Below are 23807 nucleotides of genomic sequence, written 5' to 3'. Positions count from 1 at the left end.
CCCTTTTCTCTGGCAAACAAAACTCAGCTGCCCTGCTTCTGGATGGCAGATTGCAGGAACCACTTGGTACTATCAAACCAGCCCAACTTGGCACTGGTGCCACCATGGGTCTGGTCACCATCCTGCCTATCGTAGCTTTTCAGGAGCCAGCCGGTCACTCTCAGCCATAGGCCCCCAAACACAAACCTCGGCCCGTTTCCCTGGCAAACAAAAGTAAGCTGCCCCGCTTCTGGATGGCAGATTGCAGGAGCTATTTAGTACTATCAAACCAGCCCGACTTGGCACAGGTGCCACCTTGGATCTGGGAACCATCCTGTGTATCGTGGATTTTCAGGGGCCAGCCAGCCACTCTCAGCCATATGCCCCCAAAAACAAACCACGGACCTTTTCTCTGGCAAACAAAACTCAACTGCCCCTCTTCTGGATGGCAAATTTTAGGACGCACTTGGTACTACGAAAACCGCCCGACGTGGCACTGGTGCCACCTTGTGTCAGGGAACCATCCTGCATATCGAGCTTTTTAAGGAGCCAGCCGGCCAGGCCCAGTCATATACCCCCAAAAACAAACCACGGACCATTTCTCATGGAAACAAAAATCCGCTGCCACGCGTCTGGATGGCAGATTGCAGGAGCCACTTGGGACTATCAAACCAGCCCGACTTGGCACTGGTGCCACCTTGGGTCTGGGAACCATCCTGCGTATGGTGGATTCTAAGGAGCCAGCCGGCCACTCCCAGCCACAGGCCCCCAACAAAAACCACGGCCCTTTTTTCTGGCAAACAAAACTTAGCTGCCTCACTTCTGGATGGCAGATTGCAGGAGCCACTTGGTGTAATCAAACCAGCCCGACTTGGCACTGGTGCCACCTTGGGTCTGGGAACCATCCTGCGTATCGTGGATTCTAAGGAGCCAGCCGGCCACTCCCAGCCACAGGCCCCCAAACAAAATCAACGGCGCTGTTCCCTGGAAAACAAAACACGCCTGCCAACTTTTTGATGGAGTTTGCAGGAGCCACTTGGTACTATCAAACCAGCCCGACTTGGCACTGGTGCCACCTTGGGTCTGGGAAACATCCTGCGTATCGTGGATTCTTAGGAGCCAGCCGGCCACTCCTAGCCACAGGCCCCCAAACAAAAACCTAGGCCTATTTTTCTGGCAAACAAAAGTAAGCTGCCCCGCTTCTGGATGGCAGATTGCAGGAGCCACTTGGTACTATCAAACCAGCCCGACTTGGCACTGGTGCCACCTTGGGTCTGGGAACCATCCAGCCTATCGTGGATTTTAAGGAGCCAGCCGGCTACTCCCAGCCACAGGCCCCCAACAAAAACCACGGCCCTTTTTTCTGGCAAACAAAACTTAGCTGCCTCACTTCTGGATGGCAGATTGTAGTAGCCACTTGGTGTAATCAAACCAGCCCGACTTGGCACTGGTGCCACCTTGGGTCTGGGAACCATCCTGCGTATCGTGGATTCTAAGGAGCCAGCCGGCCACTCCCAGCCACAGGTCCCCAAACAAAATCAACGGCGCTGTTCCCTGGAAAACAAAACACGTCTGCCAACATTTTGATGGAGTTTGCAGGAGCCACTTGGTACTATCAAACCAGCCCGACTTGGCACTGGTGCCACCTTGGGTCTGGGAAACATCCTGCGTATCGTGGATTCTTAGGAGCCAGCCGGCCACTCCTAGCCATAGGCCCCCAGACAAAAACCTAGGCCTATTTCTCTGGCAAACAAAAGTAAGCTGCCCCGCTTCTGGATGGCAGATTGCAGGAGACACTTGGGACTATCAAACCAGCCCGACTTGGCACTGGTGCCACCTCTGATCTGGGAACCATGCTGTGTATCGTGGATATTCAGGGGCCAGCCGGCCACTCTCAGCCGTATGTCCCCAAACAGAAACCTCGGCCCGTTTCTCTGGCAAACAAAACTCAACTGCCCCTCTTCTGGATGGCAAATTGCAGGATGAACTTGATACTAAAACCGCAGGCCCACTTGGTAGTGGTGACACCTTGGGCCTGGGAACCATCATGCGTATCGAGCATTTTAAGGAGCCAGCCGGCCACTCCAAGCAATATGCCCCCAAAAACAATCCACGGAATTTTTCTCTGGCAAACAAAAATCAGCTGCCCCGCTTCTGGATGGCAGATTGCAGGAGCCACTTTGCACCATCAAACCAGCCCGACTTGGCACTGGTGCCACCTTGCATCTGGGAACCATGCTGCCTAGCGTGGATTTTCAGGAGCCAGCCGGCCACTCTCAGCCATAGGCCCCCATACAAAACCCACGGCCCGTTTCCCTGGCAAACAAAATTAAGCTGCCCCGCTTCTGGATGGCAGATTGCAGGACGCACTTGGTAGTATCAAACCAGCCCGACTTGGCACTGGTGCCACCTTGGGTCTGGGAACCATCCTGCGTATCGTGGGTTCAAGGGAGCCAGCCGGCCACTCCCAGCCACAGGCCCCCAAATACAAACAACGGCGCTTTTCCCTGGAAAACAAAACTCGCCTGCCAACTTTTTGATGGCAGATTGCAGGAGCCACTTGGTACTATCAAACCAGCCCAACTTGGCACTGGTGCCACCATGGGTCTGGTCACCATCCTGCCTATTGTAGCTTTCCAGGAGCCAGCCGGTCACTCCCAGCCATAGGTCCCAAGTCACAAACCTCGGCCCGTTTCCCTGGCAAACAAAAGTAAGCTGCCCCGCTTCTGGATGGCAGATTGCAGGAGCCACTTGGTACTATCAAACCAGCCCAACTTGGCACTGGTGCCACCTCTGGTCTGGGAACCATGCTGCGTAACACAGATTCTAAGGCGCCAGTCGGCCACTCCCAGCCACAAGCCCCCAAACACAAACATCTGCGCTATTCTCTGGCAAACAAAACTCCACTGCCCCTCTCCTGGATGGCAAATTGCAGGACGCACTTGGTACTATAAAAACAGCCCGACTTGGCACTGGTGCCACCTTGGGTCTGGGAACCATCCTGCGTATCGATCTTTTTAATGAGACAGCCGGCCACTCCCAGCCATATGCCCCCAAACACAACCCACGGCCCTTTTCTCTGGCAAACAAAACTCAACTGCACCGCTTCTGGATGGCAGATTGCAGGAGCCACTTGGTACTATCAAACCAGCCCGACTTGGCACTGGTGCCACCTTGGGTCTGGGAACCATCCTGCGTATTGTGGGTTGTCAGGAGCCAGCCGAACACTCTCGGCCACAGACCCCAATCAAAAACAACGGCCCGTTTCACAGGCAAACAAAACTCAGCTGCCCCGCTTCTGGATGGGAGATTGCAGGAGGCACTTGACACTGTGAAACCAGCCCCACTTGGCACTGGTGCCACCTTGGGTCTGGGAACCATGCTGCGTATCATGGATGTTCAAGAGCCAGCCGGCCACTCCCAGCCACAGGCCCCCAAACACAAACCACAGCCTTTTTCTCTGGCAAACAAAATTCAGCTGCCCCGCTTCTGGATGGCAGATTGCAGGAGCCAGTTGGGACTATCACACCAGCACAACATGGCACTGCTGCCACCTTGGATCTGGGAACCATCCTTCCTATCGTGGATTTTCAGGGGCCAGCTGGTCACTCTCAGCCATAGGCCCCAAACACAAACCACGGCCCTTTTCTCTGGAAAACAAAACTCAACTGCCCCTCTTCCTGATGGCAGATTGCAGGAGCCACTGGGTACTATGAAACCAGCCCTACTTGGCACTGGTGCCACCTTGGGTCTGGGAACCATGCTGCGTATCATGGATTTTCAGGAGCCAGCCGGCCACTGCCAGCCACAGGCCCCGAAACACAAACAACAGCCTTTTTCTCTGGCAAACAAAATTCAGCTGCCCCGCTTCTGGATGGCAGATTGCAGGAACCACTTGGTACTAACAAACCAGCCCGACTTGGCACTGGTGCCACCTTGGCTCTGGGAACCATCCTGCGTATCGTGGATTCTAAGGAGCCAGCTGGCCACTCCCAGCCACAGGCCCCAAAACACACACAACGGTGCTTTTCCCTGGAAAACAAAACTCGCCTGCCAAACATTTGATGGCAGATTGCAGGAGCCACTTGGTACTATCAAACCAGCGCAACTTGGCACTGGTGCCACCATGGGTCTGGTCACCATCCTGCCTATCGTAGCTTTTCAGGTGCCAGCCAGCCACCCCCAGCCAGAGGCCCCTAGACAAATATTTCGGCCCGTTTCCCTGGCAAACAAAAGTAAGCTTCCCCGCTTCTGGATGGCAGATTGCAGGAGCCACTTTGCACCATCAAACCAGCCCAACTTGGCACTGGTTCCACCTCTGGTCTGGGAACCATCCTGCGTATCGTGGGTTCTAAGGAGCCAGCTGGCCACTCCCAGCCACAGGCCCCCAAACACAAACAACGGCGCTTTTCCCTGGAAAACAAAACTCGCCTGCCAACTTTTTGATGGCAGATTGCAGGAGCCACTTGGTACTATCAAACCAGCCCAACTTGGCACTGGTGCCACCATGGGTCTGGTCACCATCCTGCCTATCGCAGCTTTTCAGGAGCCAGCCGGTCACTCGCAGCCATAGGCCCCCAAACACAAACCTCGGCCCTTTTCCCTGGCAAACAAATGTAAGCTGCCCCGCTTCTGCATGGCAGATTGCAGGAGCTATTTAGTACTATCAAACCAGCCCGACTTGGCACTGGTGACACCTCTGGTCTGGGAACCATCCTGCCTATCGTGGATTTTCAGGGGCCAGCCGGCCACTCTCAGCCATATGCCCCCAAAAACAAACCACGGCCCTTTTCTCTGGCAAACAAAACTCAACTGCCCCTCTTCTGGATGGCAAATTTTAGGACGCACTTTGTACTACGAAAACCGCCCGACGTGGCACTGGTGCCACCTTGTGTCAGGGAAGCATCCTGCATATCGAGCTTTTTAAGGAGCCAGCCGGCCACGCCCAGCCATATACCACCAAGAACAAACCACGGATCATTTCTCATGGAAACAAAAATCCGCTGCCCCGCGTCTGGATGGCAGATTGCAGGAGCCACTTTGCACCATCAAACCAGCCCGACTTGGCACTGGTGCCACCTTGGGTCTGGGAACAATCCTGCATATCGTGGATTCTAAGGAGCCAGCCGGCCACTCCCAGCCACAGGCCCCCAAACACAAACAACGGCGCTTTTCCCTGGAAAACAAAACCCGCCTGCCAGCTTTTTGATGGCAGATTGCAGGAGCCACTTGGTACTATCAAATCATCCCAACTTGGCACTGGTGCCACTATGGGTCTGGGAACCATCCTGCCTATTGTAGCATTTCAGGAGCCAGCCGGTCACTCTCAGCCATAGGCCCCCAGACAAAAACCTCGGACCGTTTCCCTGGCAAACAAAATTAAGCTGCCCCGCTTCTGGATGGCAGATTGCAGGAGCCACTTGGTAGTGTCAAACCAGCCCGACTTGGCACTGGTGCCACCTTGGGTCTGGGAACCATCCTGCATATCGTGGATTCTAAGCAGCCACCCGGCCACTGTGAGCCACAGGCGCCCAAACACAAACAACGGCGCTGTTCCCTGGAAAACAAAACTCGCCTGCCAACATTTTGATGGCAGATTGCAGGAGCCACTTGGTGCTATCAAACCAGCCCAACTTGGCACTGGTGCCACCATGGGTCTGGTCACCATCCTGCCTATCGTAGCTTTTCAGGAGCCAGCCGGTCACTCCCAGCCATAGACCCCCAGACATAAACCTCGGCCCGTTTCCCTGGAAAACAAAAGTAAGCTGCCCCGATTCTGGATGGCAGATTGCAGGAGCCACTTGGTACTATCAAATCAGCCCAACTTGGCACTGGTGCCACCATGGGTCTGGTAAACATCCTGCCTATCGTAGCTTTTCAGGAGCCAGACGGTCACTCCCTGCCATAGGCCCCCAGACACAAACCTCGGCCCGTTTCCCTGGCAAACAAAAGTAAACTGCCCCGCTTTTGGATGGCAGATTGCAGGATGCATTTGGTACTATCAAACCTGCCCGACTTGGCCCTCGTGCCACCTTGGCTCTGGGAACCATGCTGCGTAACGTAGATTCTACGAGGACAGGCGGCCACTCCCAGCCACAGGCCCCCAAACACAAACAACGGCGCTTTTCACTGGAAAACAAAACTCGCCTGCCAACTTTTTGATGGCAGATTGCAGGAGCCACTTGGTACTATCAAACCAGCCAAACTTGGTACTGGTTCCACTTTGGGTCTGGTCACCATCCTGCCTATCGTAGCTTTTCAGGAGCCAGCCAGTCACTCGCAGCCATAGGCCCCCAGACACAAACCTCGGCCCGTTTCCCTGGCAAACAAAAGTAAGCTGCCCCGCTTCTGGATGGCAGATTGCAGGAGCCACATGGTACTATCAAACCAGGCCAACATGGCACTTGTGCCACCTCTGGTCTGGGAACCATCCTGCCTATCGTGGATTTTCAGGGGCCAGCCGGCCACTCTCAGCCATATGCCCCCAAACACATACCACGGCCCTTTGCTCTGGCAAACAAAACTCAACTGCCCCTCTTCTGGATGGCAAATTGCAGGACGCACTTGGTACTACGAAAACAGCCCGACTTGGCAGTGATGCCACCTTGGGTCAGGGAACAATCCTGCGTATCGAGCTTTTTAAGGAGCCAGCCGGCCACGTCCAGCCATATATCACCAAAAAAAAACCACGGAACTTTTCTCCAGCCAACAAAAATCCGCTGCCGCGCGTCTGAATGGCAGATTTCAGGAGCTATTTAGTATTATCAAACCAGCCCGACTTGGCACTGGTGCCACCATGAGTCTGGTAACCATCCTGCCTATCGTAGCTTTTCAGTAGCCAGCCGGTCACTCCCAGCCATAGGCCCCCAGAAAAATACCTCGGCCCGTTTCCCTGGGAAACAAAAGTAAGCTGTCCCGCTTCTGGATGGCAGATTGCAGGAGCCACTTGGTATTATCAAACCAGCCCAACTTGGCACTGGTGCCACTTTGGCTCTGTGAACCATCCTGCGTATCCTGGGTTCAAAGGAGGCAGCCGGCCACTCCCAGCCACAGGCCTCTAAACAAGAACAACGGCGCTTTTCCCTGGAAAACAAAACTCGCCTGACAACTTTTTGATGGCAGATTGCAGGAGCCACTTGGTACTATCAAACCAGCCCAACTTGGCACTGGTGCCACCATGGGTCTGGTCACCATCCTGCCTATCGTAGCTTTTCAGGAGCCAGCCGCTCACTCCCAGCCATAGGCCCCCAGACAAATATCTCGGCCCGTTTCCCTGGCAAACAAAAGTAAGCAGCCCCGCTTCAGGATGGGAGATTGCAGGAGCCACATGGTACTATCAAACCAGGCCAACATGGCACTGGTGCCACCTTGGTTCTGGGAACCATCCTGCCTATCGTGGATTTTCAGGGGCCAGCCGGCCACTCTCAACCATATGCCCCCAAAAATACACCACGGCCCTTTTCTCTGGCAAACAAAACTCAACTGCCCCTCTTCTGGATGGCAAATTGCAGGACGCACTTGGTACTACGAAAACAGCCCGACTTGGCACTGATGCCACCTTGGGTCAGGGAACAATCCTGCGTATCGAGCTTTTTAAGGAGCCAGCCGGCCACGTCCAGCCATATACCCCCAAAAAAAAACCACGGAACTTTTCTCCAGCAAACAAAAATCCGCTGCCCCGCGTCTGGATGGCAGATTGCAGTAGCTATTTAGTATTATCAAACCAGCCCGACTTGGCACTGGTGCCACCATGAGTCTGGTAGCCATCCTGCCTATCGTAGCTTTTCAGTAGCCAGCCAGTCACTCCCAGCCATAGGCCCCCAGACAAATACCTCGGCCCGTTTCCCTGGGAAACAAAATTAAGCTGTCCCGCTTCTGGATGGCAGATTGCAGGAGCCACTTGGTACTATCAAACCAGCCCAACTTGGCACTGGCGCCACCTTGGCTCTGGGAACCATCCTGCGTATCCTGGGTTCAAAGGAGGCAGCCGGCCACTCCCAGCCACAGGCCTCCAAACACAAACAACGGCGCTTTTCCCTGGAAAACAAAACTGGCCTGCCAACTTTTTGATGGCAGATTGCAGGAGCCACTTGGTACTATCAAACCAGCCCAACTTGGCACTGGTGCCATCATGGGTCTGGTCACCATCCTGCCTATCGTAGCTTTTCAGGCGCCAGCCGGTGCTCCCAGCCATTGGCCCCCAGTCACAAACCTCGGCCCGTTTCCCTGGCAAACAAAAGTAAGCTACCCCGCTTCTGGATGGCAGATTGCAGGAGCCACTTTGCACCATCAAACCAGCCCGACTTGGCACTGGTGCCACCTCTGGTCTGGGAACCATCCTGCGTATCGTGGATTCTAAGGAGCCAGCTGGCCACTCCCAGCCACAGGCCCCCAAACAAAAACAACGGCGCTTTTCCCTGGAAAACAAAACTCACCTGCCAACTTTTTGATGGCAGATTGCAGGAGCCACTTGGTACTATCAAACCAGCCCAACTTGGCACTGGTGCCATCATGGGTCTGGTCACCATCCTGCCTATCGTAGCTTTTCAGGAGCCAGCTGGTCACTCCCAGCCATAGGCCCCCAGACACAAAGCTCGGCCCGTTTCCCTGGCAAACAAAAGTAAGCTACCCCGCTTCTGGATGGCAGATTGCAGGAGTCACTTTGCACCATCAAACCAGCCCGACTTGGCACTGGTGCCACCTCTGGTCTGGGACCCATCCTGCGTATCGTGGATTCTAAGGAGACAGCTGGCCACTCCCAGCCGCAGGCCCCCAAACACAAACAACGGTGATTTTCCCTGGAGTACAAAACTCGCTTGCCAACTTTTTGATGGCAGATTGCAGGAGCCACTTGGTACTATCAAACCACCCCAACTTGGCAACAAGTGGTTCCTGCAATCTGCCATCCAGAAGCGGGGCAGCTTACTTTTCTTTGCCAGGGAAACGGACCCTTGTTTGTGTTTGGAGGCGTATGGCTGGGAGTGGCCGACTGGCTCCTTATAATCCACGATACGCAGGATGGTTCCCAGACCAGAGGTGGCACCAGAAACAAGTCGGGCTGGTTTGATAGTACCAAGGGGCTCCTGCAATCTGCCATCCAGAAGCGGGGGTGCTTACTTTTGTTTGTTAGGGAAACGGGCCGAGCTTTGTGTCTCGGGGCCTATGGCAGGGAGCGACCGGCTTGCTCCTGAAAAGCTACGATAGGCAGGATGGTGACCAGACCCATGGTGGCACCAGTGCCAAGTTGGGCTGGTTTGATAGTACCAAGTGGCTCCTGCAATCTGCCATCAAAAAGTTGGCAGGCGAGTTTTGTTTTCCAGGGAAAAGCGCCATTGTTTGTGTTTTGGGGCCTGTGGTTGGGAGTGCCCGGCTGGCTCCTTAGAAACCACGATACGCAGCATGGTTACCAGACAAGAGGTGCCACCAGTGCCAAGTTGTGCTGGTTTGATACTACCAAGTGGTTCCTGCAATCTGCCATCCAGAAGCGGGGCAGCTTACTTTTGTTTGCCACGGAAACGGGCCGTTGTTTGTGTTTGGGGGCCTGTGGCTGGGAGTGGCCGACTGGCTCCTTAGAATCCACGATACGCAGGATGGGTCCCAGACCAGTGGTGGCACCAGTGCCAAGTCGGGCTGGTTTGATAGTACCAAGTGGCTCCTACAATCTGCCATCCAGAAGCAGGGCAGCTTACTTTTGTTTGCCAGGGAAACGGGCCGAGGCTTGTGACTGGGGACCTATGGCTGGGAGTGACCGGCTGGCTCCTGAAAAGGTACGATAGGCAGGATGGTGACCAGACCCATGGTGGCACCAGTGCCAAGTCGGGCTGGTTTGATAGTACCAAGTGGCTCCTGTAATCTGCCATCAAATAGTTGGTAGGCGAGTTTTGTTTTCCAGGGAACTGCGCCGTTGTTTTTGTTTGGGGGCCTGTGGTAGGGAGTGGCCGGCTGGCTAATTAGAATCCACGATACGCAGGATGGTTCCCAGACCAGAGGTGGCACCAGTGCCAAGACGGGCTAGTTTGATGGTGCAAAATGGCTCCTGCAATCTGCCATCCAGAAGCGGGGTAGCTTACTTTTGTTTGCCAGGGAAACGGGCCGAGCTTTTTGTCTGGGGGCCTATGGCTGGGAGTGACCGGCTGGCTCCTGAAAAGCTACGATAGGCAGGATGGTGACCAGACCCATGGTGGCACCAGTGCCAAGTTGGGCTGATTTGATAAAACCAAGTGGCTCCTGCAATCTGCCATCAAAAAGTTGGCAGGAGAGTTTTGTTTTCCAGGGAAAAGCGCCGTTGTTTGTGTTTGGGGGCCTGTGGCTAGGAGTGGCCGGCTGGCTCCTTAGAATCCACGATACGCAGCATGGTATCCAGACCCAAGGTGGCACCAGTGCCAAGTATTGCTGGTTTGATAGTACCAAGTGGTTCCTGCAATCTGCCATCCAGAAGCGGGGTAGCTTACTTTTGTTTGCCAGGGAAACGGGCCGAGGATTTTGTCTGGGGGCCTATGGCTGGGAGTGACCGGCTGGCTCCTGAAAAGCTACGATAGGCAGGATGGTGACCAGACCCATGGTGGCACCAGTCCCCAGTTGGGCTGATTTGATAGTACCAAGTGGCTCCTACAATCTTCCGTCAAAATTTGGCAGGCGAGTTTTGTTTTCCAGGGAAAAGCGCCGTTGTTTGTGTTTGGGGGCCTGTGGCTGGCAGTGGCCGGCTGGCTCCTTAGAATCCACGATACGCAGGATGGTTCCCAGACCCAAGGTGGCACCAGTGCCAAGTCGGGCTAGTATGATGGTGCAAAGTGGCTCCTGCAATCTGCCATCCAGAAGCGGGGCAGCTTACTTTTGTTTGCCAGGGAAACGGGCCGAGCTTTTTGTCGGGGGGCCTATGGCTGGGAGTGAGCGGTTGGCTCCTGAAAAGCTACGATAGGCAGGATGGTGACCAGACCCATGGTGGCACCAGTGCCAAGTTGGGCTGGTTTGATAGCACCAAGTGGCTCCTGCAATCTGCCATCAAAATGTTGGCAGGCGAGTTTTGTTTTCCAGGGAAAAGCGCCGTTGTTTGTGTATGGGTGCCTATGGCTGGGAGTGGCCGGCTGGCTCCTTAGAATCCACGATACGCAGGATGGTTCCCAGACCAGAGGTGGCACCAGTGCCAAGTTGGGCTGGTTTGATAGTACCAAGTGCTTCCTACAATCTGCCATCCAGAAGCGGGGCAGCTTACTTTTGTTTGCCAGGGAAACGGGTCGAGCTTTGTGTCTGGGGGCCTATGGCTGGGAGTGACCGGCTAGGTCCTGAAAAGCTAAGATAGGCAGGATGGTGACCAGACCCATGGTGGCACCAGTGCCAAGTTGGGCTGGTTTGATAGTACCAAGTGGCTCCTGCAATCTGCCATCAAAAAGTTGGCAGGCGAGTTTTGTTTTCCAGGGAAAAGCGCCGTTGTTTGTGTTTGGGGGCCTGTGGCTGGGAGTGGCCGGCTGGCTCCTTAGAATCCACGATACGCAGCATGGTTCCCAGACCAGAGATGGCACCAGTTCCAAGTCGGGCTATTTGATGGTGAAAAGTGGTTCCTGCAATCTGCCATCCAGAAGCGGGGCAGCTTACTTTGGTTTGCCAGGGAAAAGGGCAGGGCTTTGTGTCTGGGCGCCTATGGCTGGGAGTGACCGGCTGGCTCCTGAAAAGCTACGATAGGCAGGATGGTGACCAGACCCATGGTGGCACCAGTGCCAAGTTTGGCTGATTTGATAGTACCAAGTGGCTCCTGCAATCTGCCATCAAAGAGTTGGCCGGCGAATTTTGTTTTCCAGGGAAAAGCGCTGTGGTTTGTGTTTGGGGGCCTGTGGCAGGGAGTGGCCGGCTGGCTCCTTATAATCCACGATACGCAGCATGGTTCCCAGACCCAAGGTGGCACCAGTGCCAAGTTGGGCTGGTTTGATAGTACCAAGTGGCTCTGGCAATCTGCCATCAAAAAGTTGGCAGACGAGTTTTGTTTTCCAGGGAAAAGCGCCGTTGTTTTTGTTTGGGGGCCTGTGGCTGGGAGTGGACGGATGGCTAATTAGAATCCACGATACGCAGGATGGTTCCCAGACCAGAGGTGGCACCAGTGCCATGTCGGGCTGGTTTGATAGTACCAAGTGGTTCCTGCAATCTGCCATCCAGAAGCGGGATAACTTACTTTTGTTTGTCAGGGAAACGGGCCGAGCTTTGTGTCTGGGGGCCTATGGCTGGGAGTGACCGGCTGGCTCCTGAAAAGCTACGATAGGCAGGATGGTGACCAGACCCATGGTGGCACCAGTGCCAAGTTGGTCTGATTTGATAAAACCAAGTGGCTCCTGCAATCTCCCATCAAAAAGTTGGCAGGAGAGTTTTGTTTTCCAGGGAAAAGCGCCGTTGTTTGTGTTTGGGGACCTGTGGCTGGGAGTGGCCGGCTGGCTCCTTAGAATCCACGATACGCAGCATGGTATCCAGACCCAAGGTGGCACCAGTGCCAAGTTTTGCTGGTTTGATAGTACCAAGTGGTTCCTGCAATCTGCCATCCAGAAGCGGGGTAGCTTACTTTTGTTTGCCAGGGAAACGGGCCGAGGTTTTTGTCTGGGGGCCTATGGCTGGGAGTGACCGGCTGGCTCCTGAAAAGCTACGATAGGCAGGATGGTGACCAGACCCATGGTGGCACCAGTCCCAAGTTGGGCTGATTTGATAGTACCAAGTGGCTCCTGCAATCTGCCGTCAAAATTTGGCAGGCGAGTTTTGTTTTCCAGGGAAAAGCGCCGTTGTTTGTGTTTGGGGGCCTGTGGCTGGGAGTGGCCGGCTGGCTCCTTAGAATCCACGATACGCAGGATGGTTCCCAGACCTGAGGTGGCACCAGTGCCAAGTCGGGCTAGTTTGATGGTGCAAAGTGGCTCCTGCAATATGCCATCCAGAAACGGGGCAGCTTACTTTTGTTTGCCAGGGAAACGGGCCGAGGTTTTTGTCTGGGGACCTATGGCTGGGAGTGACCGTCTGGCTCCTGAAAAGCTACGATAGGCAGGATGGTGACCAGACCCATGATGGCACAAGTGCCAAGTTGAGCTGGTTTGATAGTACCAAGTGGCTCCTGCAATCTGCCATCAAAAAGTTGGCAGGCGAGTTTTGTTTTCCAGGGAAAAGCGCCGTTGTTTGTGTTTGGGTGCCTATGGCTGGGAGTGGCCGTCTGGCTCCTTAGAATCCACGATACTCACCATGGTTCCCAGACCAGAGGTGGCACCAGTGCCAAGTCGGGCTGGTTTGATAGTACCAAGTGCGTCCTACAATCTGCCATCCAGAAGCGGGGCAGCTTACTTTTGTTTGCCAGGGAAACGGGCCGAGGTTTGTGTCTGGGGGCCTATGGCAGGGAGTGACCGGCTGGCTCCTGAAAAGCTACGATAGGCAGGATGTTTACCAGACCCATGGTGGCACCAGTGCCAAGTTGGGCTGATTTGATAGTAGCAAGTGGCTCCTGCAATCTGCCATCAAAATGTCGGCAGGCGGGTTTAGTTTTCCAGGGAAAAGCGCTGTGGTTTGTGTTTGGGGGCCTGTGGCTGGGAGTGACCTGCTGGCTCCTTAGAATCCACGATAGGCAGGATGGTTCCCAGACCCAAGGTGGCACCAGTGCCAAGTTGGACTGGTTTGATAGTACCAAGTGGCTCCTGCAATCTGCCATCCAGAAGCGGGGCAGCTTACTTTTGTTTGTCAGGGAAACGGGCCGAGCTTTGTGTCTGCGGGCCTATGGCTGGGAGTGACCTGCTAGGTCCTGAAAAGCTAAGATAGGCAGGATGGTGACCAGACCCATGGTGGCACCAGTGCCAAGTTGAGCTGGTTTGATAGTACCAAGTGGCTCCTGCAATCTGCCATCAAAAAGTTGGCAGGCGAGTTTTGTTTTCCAGGGAAAAGCGCCGTTGTTTGTGTTTGGGGGCCTTTGGGTGGGAGTGGCCGGCTGGCTCCTTAGAATCCCCGATACGCAGCATGGTTCCCAGACCAGAGGTGGCACCAGTGCCAAGTCGGGCTGGTTTTATAATACCAAGTGGTTCCTGCAATCTGCCATGCAGAAGCGGGGCAGCTTACTTTTGTTTGCCAGGGAAACGGGCCGAGGTTTTTGTCTGGGGGCCAATGGCTGGGAGTGACCGGCTGGCTCCTGAAAAGCTACGATAGGCAGGATGGTGACCAGACCCATGGTGGCACCAGTGCCAAGTTGGGCTGATTTGATAGTAGCAAGTGGCTCCTGCAATCTGCCATCAAAAAGTTGGCAGGCGAGTTTTGTTTTCCAGGGAAAAGCGCCGTTGTTTGTGTTTGGGGGCCTGTGGCTGGGAGTGGCCGGCTGGCTCCTTAGAATCCACGATACGCAGCATGGTTCCCAGACCAGAGGTGGCACCAGTTCCAAGTCGGGCTACTTTGATGGTGAAAAGTGGTTCCTGCAATCTGCCATCAAGAAGCGGGGCAGCTTACTTTGGTTTGCCAGGGAAACGGGCCGAGCTTTGTGTCTGGGCGCCTATGGCTGGGAGTGACCGGCTGGCTCCTGAAAAGCTACGATAGGCAGGATGGTTCCCAGACCTGAGGTGGCACCAGTGCCAAGTTGGGCTGATTTGATAGTACCAAGTGGCTCCTGCAATCTGCCATCAAATAGTTGGCCGGGGAATTATGTTTTCCAGGGAAAAGCGCCGTTGTTTCTGTTTGGGGGCCTGTGGCAGGGAGTGGCCGGCTGGCTCCTTATAATCCACGATACGCAGGATGGTTCCCAGACCCAAGGTGGCAAGAGTGCCAAGTTGGGCTGGTTTGATAGTACCAAGTGGCTCCGGCAATCTGCCATGAAAAAGTTGGCAGACGAGTTTTGTTTTCCAGGGTAAAGCGCCGTTGTTTGCGTTTGGGGGCCTGTGGCTGGGAGTGGACGGATGGCTAATTAGAATCCACGATACGCAGGATGGTTCCCAGACCAGAGGTGGCACCAGTGCCAAGTTGGGCTGATTTGATAGTACCAAGTGGCTCCTGGAATCTGCCATCCAGAAGCGGGACAGCTTACTTTTTTTTGTCAGGGAAACGGGCCGAGCTTTGTGTCTGGGGGCCTATGGCTGGGAGTGACCGGCTGGCTCCTGAAAAGCTAAGATAGGCAGGATGGTGACCAGACCCATGGTGGCACCAGTGTCAAGTTGGGCTGGTTTGATAGTACCAAGTGGCTCCTGCAATCTGCCATCAAAAAGTTGGCAGGCGAGTTTTGTTTTCCAGGGAAAAGCGCCGTTGTTTTTTTTTGGGGGTATGTGGCTGGGAGTGGCCGGCTGGCTCCTTAGAATCCCCGATACGCAGCATGGTTCCCAGACCAGAGGTGGCACCAGTGCCAAGTTGGGCTGGTTTGATGGTGAAAAGTGGCTCCTGCAATCTGCCATCCAGTAGCGGGATAACTTACTTTTGTTTGCCAGGGAAACGGGCCAAGGTTTTTGTCTGGGGGCCTATGGCTGGGAGTGACCGGCTGGCTCCTGAAATGCTACGATAGGCAGGATGGTGACCAGACCCATGGTGGCACCAGTGTCAAGTTGGGCTGGTTTGATACTACCAAGTGGCTCCGGCAATCTGCCATCAAAATGTTGGCAGGCGAGTTTTGTTTTCCGGGGAAAAGCGCCGTTGTTTTTGTTTGGGGGCCTGTGGCTGGGAGTGGACGGATGGCTAATTAGACTCCACGATACGCAGCATGGTTCCCAGACCCAAGGTGGCACCAGTGCCAAGTTGGGCTGGTTTGATAGTACCAAGTGCGTCCTGCAATCTGCCATCCAGAAGCGGGGTAGCTTACTTTTGTTTGCCAGGGAAACGGGCCGAGCTTTGTGTCTGGGGGCCTATGGCTGGGAGTGACCGGCTGGCTCCTGAAATGCTACGATAGGCAGGATGGTGACCAGACCCATGGTGGCACCAGTGTCAAGTTGGGCTGGTTTGATAGTACCAAGTGGCTCCTGCAATCTGCCATCAAAATGTTGGCAGGCGAGTTTTGTTTTCCAGGGAAAAGCGCCGTTGTTTTTGTTTGGGGGCCTGTGGGTGGGAGTGGCCTAATGGCTAATTAGAATCCACGATACGCAGCATGGTTCCTAGACCTGAGGTGGCACCAGGGCCGAGTCGGGCTAGTTTGATGGTGCAAAGTGGCTCCTGCAATATGCCATCCAGAAGCGGGGCAGTTTGCTTTTGTTTGCCAGGGAAACGGGCCGAGCTTTGTGTCTGGGGGCCTATGGCTGGGAGTGACCGGCTAGGTCCTGAAAAGCTACGATAGGCAGGATGGTGACCAGACCCATGGTGGCACCAGTGCCAAGTTGGGCTGATTTGATAGTACCAAGTGGCTCCTGCAATCTGCCATCAAAATTTGGCAGGCGAGTTTTGTTTTCCAGGGAAAAGCGCCGTTGTTTGTGTTTGGGGGCCTGTGGCTGGGAGTGGCCGGCTGGCTCCTTAGAATCCACGATACGCAGGATGGTTCCCAGACCTGAGGTGGCACCAGTGCCAAGTCGGGCTAGTTTGATGGTGTAAAGTGGCTCCTGCAATCTGCCATCCAGAAGCGGGGTAGGTTACTTTTTTTTGCCAGGGAAACTGGCCGAGGATTTCTCTGGGGCCCTATGGCAGAGAGGGACCGGCTGGCTCCTGAAAAGCAATGATAGGCAGGATGGTGACCAGACCCATGGTGGCACCAGTGCCGAGTTGGGCTGATTTGATAGTACCAAGTGGCTCCTGCAATCTGCCATCAAAATGTTGGCAGGCGGGTTTTGTATTCCAGGGAAAAGCGCCGTTGTTTGTGTTTGGGGGCCTGTGGCTGGGAGTGACCGGCTGGCTCCTTAGAATCCACGATACGCAGGATGGTTCCCAGACCCAAGGTGGCACCAGTGCCAAGTTGGACTGGTTTGATAGTACCAAGTGGCTCCTGCAATCTTCCATCCAGAAGCGGGGCAGCTTACTTTTGTTTGCCAGGGAAACGGGTCGAGCTTTGTGTCTGGGGGCCTATGGCTGGGAGTGACCGGCTAGGACCTGAAAAGCTAAGATAGGCAGGATGGTGACCAGACCCATGGTGGCAGCAGTGCCATGTTGGGCTGGTTTGATAGTACCAAGTGGCTCCTGCAATCTGCCATCAAAATTTGGCAGGCGAGTTTTGTTTTCCAGGGAAAAGCGCCGTTGTTTGTGCTTGGGGGCCTGTGGCTTGGAGTGGCCGGCTGGCTCCTTAGAATCCACGATACGCAGGATGGTTCCCAGACCAGAGGTGGCACAAGTGCCAAGTCTGGCTAGTTTGATGGTGCAAAGTGGCTCCTGCAATCTGCCATCCAGAAGCGGGGCAGCTTACTTTTCTTTGCCAGGGAAACGGGCCGAGGTTTTTGTCTGGGGGCCTATGGCTTGGAGTGACCGGCTGGCTCCTGAAAAGCTACGATAGGCAGGATGGTGAGCAGACCCATGGTGGCACCAGTGCCAAGTTGGGCTGGTTTGATAGTACCAAGTGGCTCCTGCAATCTGCCATCAAAATGTTGGCAGGCGAGTTTTGTTTTCCAGGGAAAAGCGCCGTTGTTTGTGTTTGGGGGCCTGTGGCTGGGAGTGGCCGCCTGGCTGCTTAGAATCCACGATACGCAGGATGGTTCCCAGACCAGAGGTGGCACCAGTGCCAAGTCGGGCTGGTTTGATAATACCTAGTGGATCCTGCAATCTGCCATCCAGAAGCGGGACAGCTTACATTTGTTTGCCAGGGAAACGGGCCGAGCTTTGTGTCTGAGCGCCTATGGCTTGGAGTGACCGGCTAGGTCCTGAAAAGCTAAGATAGGCAGGATGGTGACCAGACCCATGGTGGCACCAGTGCCAAGTTGGGCTGATTTGATAGTACCAAGTGGCTCCTGCAATCTGCCATCAAAAAGTTGGCAGGCGAGTTTTGTTTTCCAGGGAAAAGCGCCGTTGTTTCTGTTTGGGGGCCTATGGCTGGGAGTGGCCGGCTGGCTCCTTAGAATCCACGATACGCGGCATGGTTCCCAGACCAGAGGTGGCACCAGTGCCAAGTTGGGCTGGTTTGATGGTGCAAAGTGGCTCCTGCAATCTGCCATCCAGAAGCGGGGCAGCTTACTTTTGTTTCCCAGGGAAACGTGCCGAGGTTTTTCTCTGGGGGCCTATGGCTGGGAGTGACCGGCTGGCGCCTGAACAGCTACGACAGGCAGGATGGTGACCAGACCCATGGTGGCACCAGTGCCAAGTTGGGCTGATTTGATAGTAGCAAGTGGCTCCTGCAATCTGCCATCAAACTGTTGGCAGGCGAGTTTTGTTTTCCAGGGAAAAGCGCCGTTGTTTGTGTTTGGGGGCCTGTGGCTGGGAGTGGCCGGCTGGCTCCTTAGAATCCACGATACGCAGCATGGTTCCCAGACCAGAGGTGGCACCAGTGCCAAGTCGGGCTGGTTTGATAGTACCAAGTGGCTCCGGCAATCTGCCATCCAGAAGCGGGGCAGCTTACTTTTGTTTGCCAGGGAAACGGGCCGAGCTTTGTGTCTGGGCGCCTATGGCTGGGAGTGACCTGCTAGTTCCTGAAAAGCTACGATAGGCAGGATGGTGACCAGACCCATGGTGGCACCAGTGCCAAGTTGGGCTGGTTTGATAGTACCAAGTGGCTCCTGCAATCCGCCATCAAAAAGTGGGCAGGCGAGTTTTGTTTTCCAGGGAAAAGCGCCGTTGTTTGTGTTTGGGTGCCTGTGGCAGGGAGTGGCCGGCTGGCTGCTTAGAATCCACGATACGCAGGATGGTTCCCAGACCCAAGGTGGCACCAGTGCCAAGTTGGGCTGGTTTGATAGTACCAAGTGGTTCCTGCAATCTGCCATCCAGAAGCGGGGTAGCTTACTTTTGTTTGCCAGGGAAACGGGCCGAGTATTGTGTCTGGGGGCCTATGGCTGCGAGTGACCGGCTGGCTCCTGAAAACTACGATAGGCAGGATGGTGACCAGACCCATGGTGGCACCAGTGCCAAGTTGGGCTGATTTGATAGTACCAAGTGGCTCCTGAAATCTGCCATCAAAGATTTGGCAGGCGAGTTTTGTTTTCCAGGGAAAAGCGACGTTGTTTGTGTCTGGGGGCCTGTGGCTGGAGTGGCCGGCTGGCTCCTTACAATGAACGATACGCAGGATGGTTCCCAGACCTGAGGTGGCACCAGTGCCAAGTCGGGCTAGTTTGATGGTGCAAAGTGGCTCCTGCAATCTGCCATCCAGAAGCGGGGTAGCTTACTTTTGTTTGCCAGGGAAACGGGCCGAGCTTTGTGTCTGGGCGCCTATGGCTTGGAGTGACCGGCTAGGTCCTGAAAAGCTACGATAGGCAGGATGGTGACCAGACCCATGGTGGCACCAGTGCCAAGTTGGGCTGGTTTGATAGTACCAAGTGGCTCCTGCAATCTGCCATCAAAAAGTTGGCAGGCGAGTTTTGTTTTCCAGGGAAAAGCGCCGTTGTTTGTGTTTGGGGGCCTATGGCTGGGAGTGGCCGTCTGGCTCCTTAGAATCCACGATACTCACCATGGTTCCCAGACCAGAGGTGGCACCAGTGCCAAGTCGGGCTGGTTTGATAGTACCAAGTGCGTCCTACAATCTGCCATCCAGAAGCGGGGCAGCTTACTTTTGTTTGCCAGGGAAACGGGCCGAGGTTTGTGTCTGGGGGCCTATGGCAGGGAGTGACCGGCTGGCTCCTGAAAAGCTACGATAGGCAGGATGGTGAGCAGACCCATGGTGGCACCAGTGCCAAGTTGGGCTGATTTGATAGTAGCAAGTGGCTCCTGCAATCTGCCATCAAAATGTCGGCAGGCGGGTTTAGTTTTCCAGGGAAAAGCGCTGTGGTTTGTGTTTGGGGGCCTGTGGCTGGGAGTGACCTGCTGGCTCCTTAGAATCCACGATACGCAGGATGGTTCCCAGACCCAAGGTGGCACCAGTGCCAAGTTGGACTGGTTTGAGAGTACCAAGTGGCTCCTGCAATCTGCCATCCAGAAGCGGGGCAGCTTACTTTTGTTTGTCAGGGAAACGGGCCGAGCTTTGTGTCTGCGGGCCTATGGCTGGGAGTGACCTGCTAGGTCCTGAAAAGCTAAGATAGGCAGGATGGTGACCAGACCCATGGTGGCACCAGTGCCAAGTTGAGCTGGTTTGATAGTACCAAGTGGCTCCTGCAATCTGCCATCAAAAAGTTGGCAGGCGAGTTTTGTTTTCCAGGGAAAAGCGCCGTTGTTTGTGTTTGGGGGCCTTTGGGTGGGAGTGGCCGGCTGGCTCCTTAGAATCCCCGATACGCAGCATGGTTCCCAGACCAGAGGTGGCACCAGTGCCAAGTCGGGCTGGTTTTATAATACCAAGTGGTTCCTGCAATCTGCCATGCAGAAGCGGGGCAGCTTACTTTTGTTTGCCAGGGAAACGGGCCGAGGTTTTTGTCTGGGGGCCAATGGCTGGGAGTGACCGGCTGGCTCCTGAAAAGCTACGATAGGCAGGATGGTGACCAGACCCATGGTGGCACCAGTGCCAAGTTGGGCTGATTTGATAGTAGCAAGTGGCTCCTGCAATCTGCCATCAAAAAGTTGGCAGGCGAGTTTTGTTTTCCAGGGAAAAGCGCCGTTGTTTGTGTTTGGGGGCCTGTGGCTGGGAGTGGCCGGCTGGCTCCTTAGAATCCACGATACGCAGCATGGTTCCCAGACCAGAGGTGGCACCAGTTCCAAGTCGGGCTACTTTGATGGTGAAAAGTGGTTCCTGCAATCTGCCATCAAGAAGCGGGGCAGCTTACTTTGGTTTGCCAGGGAAACGGGCCGAGCTTTGTGTCTGGGCGCCTATGGCTGGGAGTGACCGGCTGGCTCCTGAAAAGCTACGATAGGCAGGATGGTTCCCAGACCTGAGGTGGCACCAGTGCCAAGTTGGGCTGATTTGATAGTACCAAGTGGCTCCTGCAATCTGCCATCAAATAGTTGGCCGGGGAATTATGTTTTCCAGGGAAAAGCGCCGTTGTTTCTGTTTGGGGGCCTGTGGCAGGGAGTGGCCGGCTGGCTCCTTATAATCCACGATACGCAGCATGGTTCCCAGACCCAAGGTGGCAAGAGTGCCAAGTTGGGCTGGTTTGATAGTACCAAGTGGCTCCGGCAATCTGCCATGAAAAAGTTGGCAGACGAGTTTTGTTTTCCAGGGTAAAGCGCCGTTGTTTGCGTTTGGGGGCCTGTGGCTGGGAGTGGACGGATGGCTAATTAGAATCCACGATACGCAGGATGGTTCCCAGACCAGAGGTGGCACCAGTGCCAAGTTGGGCTGATTTGATAGTACCAAGTGGCTCCTGGAATCTGCCATCCAGAAGCGGGACAGCTTACTTTTTTTTGTCAGGGAAACGGGCCGAGCTTTGTGTCTGGGGGCCTATGGCTGGGAGTGACCGGCTGGCTCCTGAAAAGCTAAGATAGGCAGGATGGTGACCAGACCCATGGTGGCACCAGTGTCAAGTTGGGCTGGTTTGATAGTACCAAGTGGCTCCTGCAATCTGCCATCAAAAAGTTGGCAGGCGAGTTTTGTTTTCCAGGGAAAAGCGCCGTTGTTTTTTTTTGGGGGCCTGTGGCTGGGAGTGGCCGGCTGGCTCCTTAGAATCCACGATACGCAGCATGGTTCCCAGACCAGAGGTGGCACCAGTGCCAAGTTGGGCTGGTTTGATGGTGAAAAGTGGCTCCTGCAATCTGCCATCCAGTAGCGGGATAACTTACTTTTGTTTGCCAGGGAAACGGGCCAAGGTTTTTGTCTGGGGGCCTATGGCTGGGAGTGACCGGCTGGCTCCTGAAATGCTACGATAGGCAGGATGGTGACCCGACCCATGGTGGCACCAGTGTCAAGTTGGGCTGGTTTGATACTACCAAGTGGCTCCGGCAATCTGCCATCAAAATGTTGGCAGGCGAGTTTTGTTTTCCAGGGAAAAGCGCCGTTGTTTTTGTTTGGGGGCCTGTGGCTGGGAGTGGACGGATGGCTAATTAGACTCCACGATACGCAGCATGGTTCCCAGACCCAAGGTGGCACCAGTGCCAAGTTGGGCTGGTTTGATAGTACCAAGTGCGTCCTGCAATCTGCCATCCAGAAGCGGGGTAGCTTACTTTTGTTTGCCAGGGAAACGGGCCGAGGTTTGTGTCTGGGGGCCTATGGCTGGGAGTGACCGGCTGGCTCCTGAAAAGCTACGATAGGCAGGATGGTGACCAGACCCATGGTGGCACCAGTGTCAAGTTGGGCTGGTTTGATAGTACCAAGTGGCTCCTGCAATCTGCCATCAAAATGTTGGCAGGCGAGTTTTGTTTTCCAGGGAAAAGCGCCGTTGTTTTTGTTTGGGGGCCTGTGGGTGGGAGTGGCCTAATGGCTAATTAGAATCCACGATACGCAGCATGGTTCCTAGACCTGAGGTGGCACCAGGGCCGAGTCGGGCTAGTTTGATGGTGCAAAGTGGCTCCTGCAATATGCCATCCAGAAGCGGGGCAGCTTGCTTTTGTTTGCCAGGGAAACGGGCCGAGCTTTGTGTCTGGGGGCCTATGGCTGGGAGTGACCGGCTAGGTCCTGAAAAGCTACGATAGGCAGGATGGTGACCAGACCCATGGTGGCACCAGTGCCAAGTTGGGCTGATTTGATAGTACCAAGTGGCTCCTGCAATCTGCCATCAAAATTTGGCAGGCGAGTTTTGTTTTCCAGGGAAAAGCGCCGTTGTTTGTGTTTGGGGGCCTGTGGCTGGAGTGGCCGGCTGGCTCCTTAGAATCCACGATACGCAGGATGGTTCCCAGACCTGAGGTGGCACCAGTGCCAAGTCGGGCTAGTTTGATGGTGTAAAGTGGCTCCTGCAATCTGCCATCCAGAAGCGGGGTAGGTTACTTTTTTTTGCCAGGGAAACTGGCCGAGGATTTCTCTGGGGCCCTATGGCAGAGAGGGACCGGCTGGCTCCTGAAAAGCTATGATAGGCAGGATGGTGACCAGACCCATGGTGGCACCAGTGCCGAGTTGGGCTGATTTGATAGTACCAAGTGGCTCCTGCAATCTGCCATCAAAATGTTGGCAGGCGGGTTTTGTATTCCAGGGAAAAGCGCCGTTGTTTGTGTTTGGGGGCCTGTGGCTGGGAGTGACCGGCTGGCTCCTTAGAATCCACGATACGCAGGATGGTTCCCAGACCCAAGGTGGCACCAGTGCCAAGTTGGACTGGTTTGATAGTACCAAGTGGCTCCTGCAATCTTCCATCCAGAAGCGGGGCAGCTTACTTTTGTTTGCCAGGGAAACGGGTCGAGCTTTGTGTCTGGGGGCCTATGGCTGGGAGTGACCGGCTAGGACCTGAAAAGCTACGATAGGCAGGATGGTGACCAGACCCATGGTGGCACCAGTGCCAAGTTGGGCTGGTTTGATAGTACCAAGTGGCTCCTGCAATCTGCCATCAAAAAGTTGGCAGGCGAGTTTTGTTTTCCAGGGAAAAGCGCCATTGTTTGTGTTTTGGGGCCTGTGGTTGGGAGTGCCCGGCTGGCTCCTTAGAAACCACGATACGCAGCATGGTTACCAGACAAGAGGTGCCACCAGTGCCAAGTTGTGCTGGTTTGATACTACCAAGTGGTTCCTGCAATCTGCCATCCAGAAGCGGGGCAGCTTACTTTTGTTTGCCACGGAAACGGGCCGTTGTTTGTGTTTGGGGGCCTGTGGCTGGGAGTGGCCGACTGGCTCCTTAGAATCCACGATACGCAGGATGGGTCCCAGACCAGTGGTGGCACCAGTGCCAAGTCGGGCTGGTTTGATAGTACCAAGTGGCTCCTACAATCTGCCATCCAGAAGCAGGGCAGCTTACTTTTGTTTGCCAGGGAAACGGGCCGAGGCTTGTGACTGGGGACCTATGGCTGGG

This window comes from Melospiza melodia, chromosome 5 (genome assembly GCF_035770615.1).
Source record: "Melospiza melodia melodia isolate bMelMel2 chromosome 5, bMelMel2.pri, whole genome shotgun sequence".
Classification (NCBI taxonomy): domain Eukaryota; kingdom Metazoa; phylum Chordata; class Aves; order Passeriformes; family Passerellidae; genus Melospiza; species Melospiza melodia.
The sequence above is the reverse complement of the archived record's forward strand: the minus strand, read 5'-3'. Positions refer to the sequence as shown.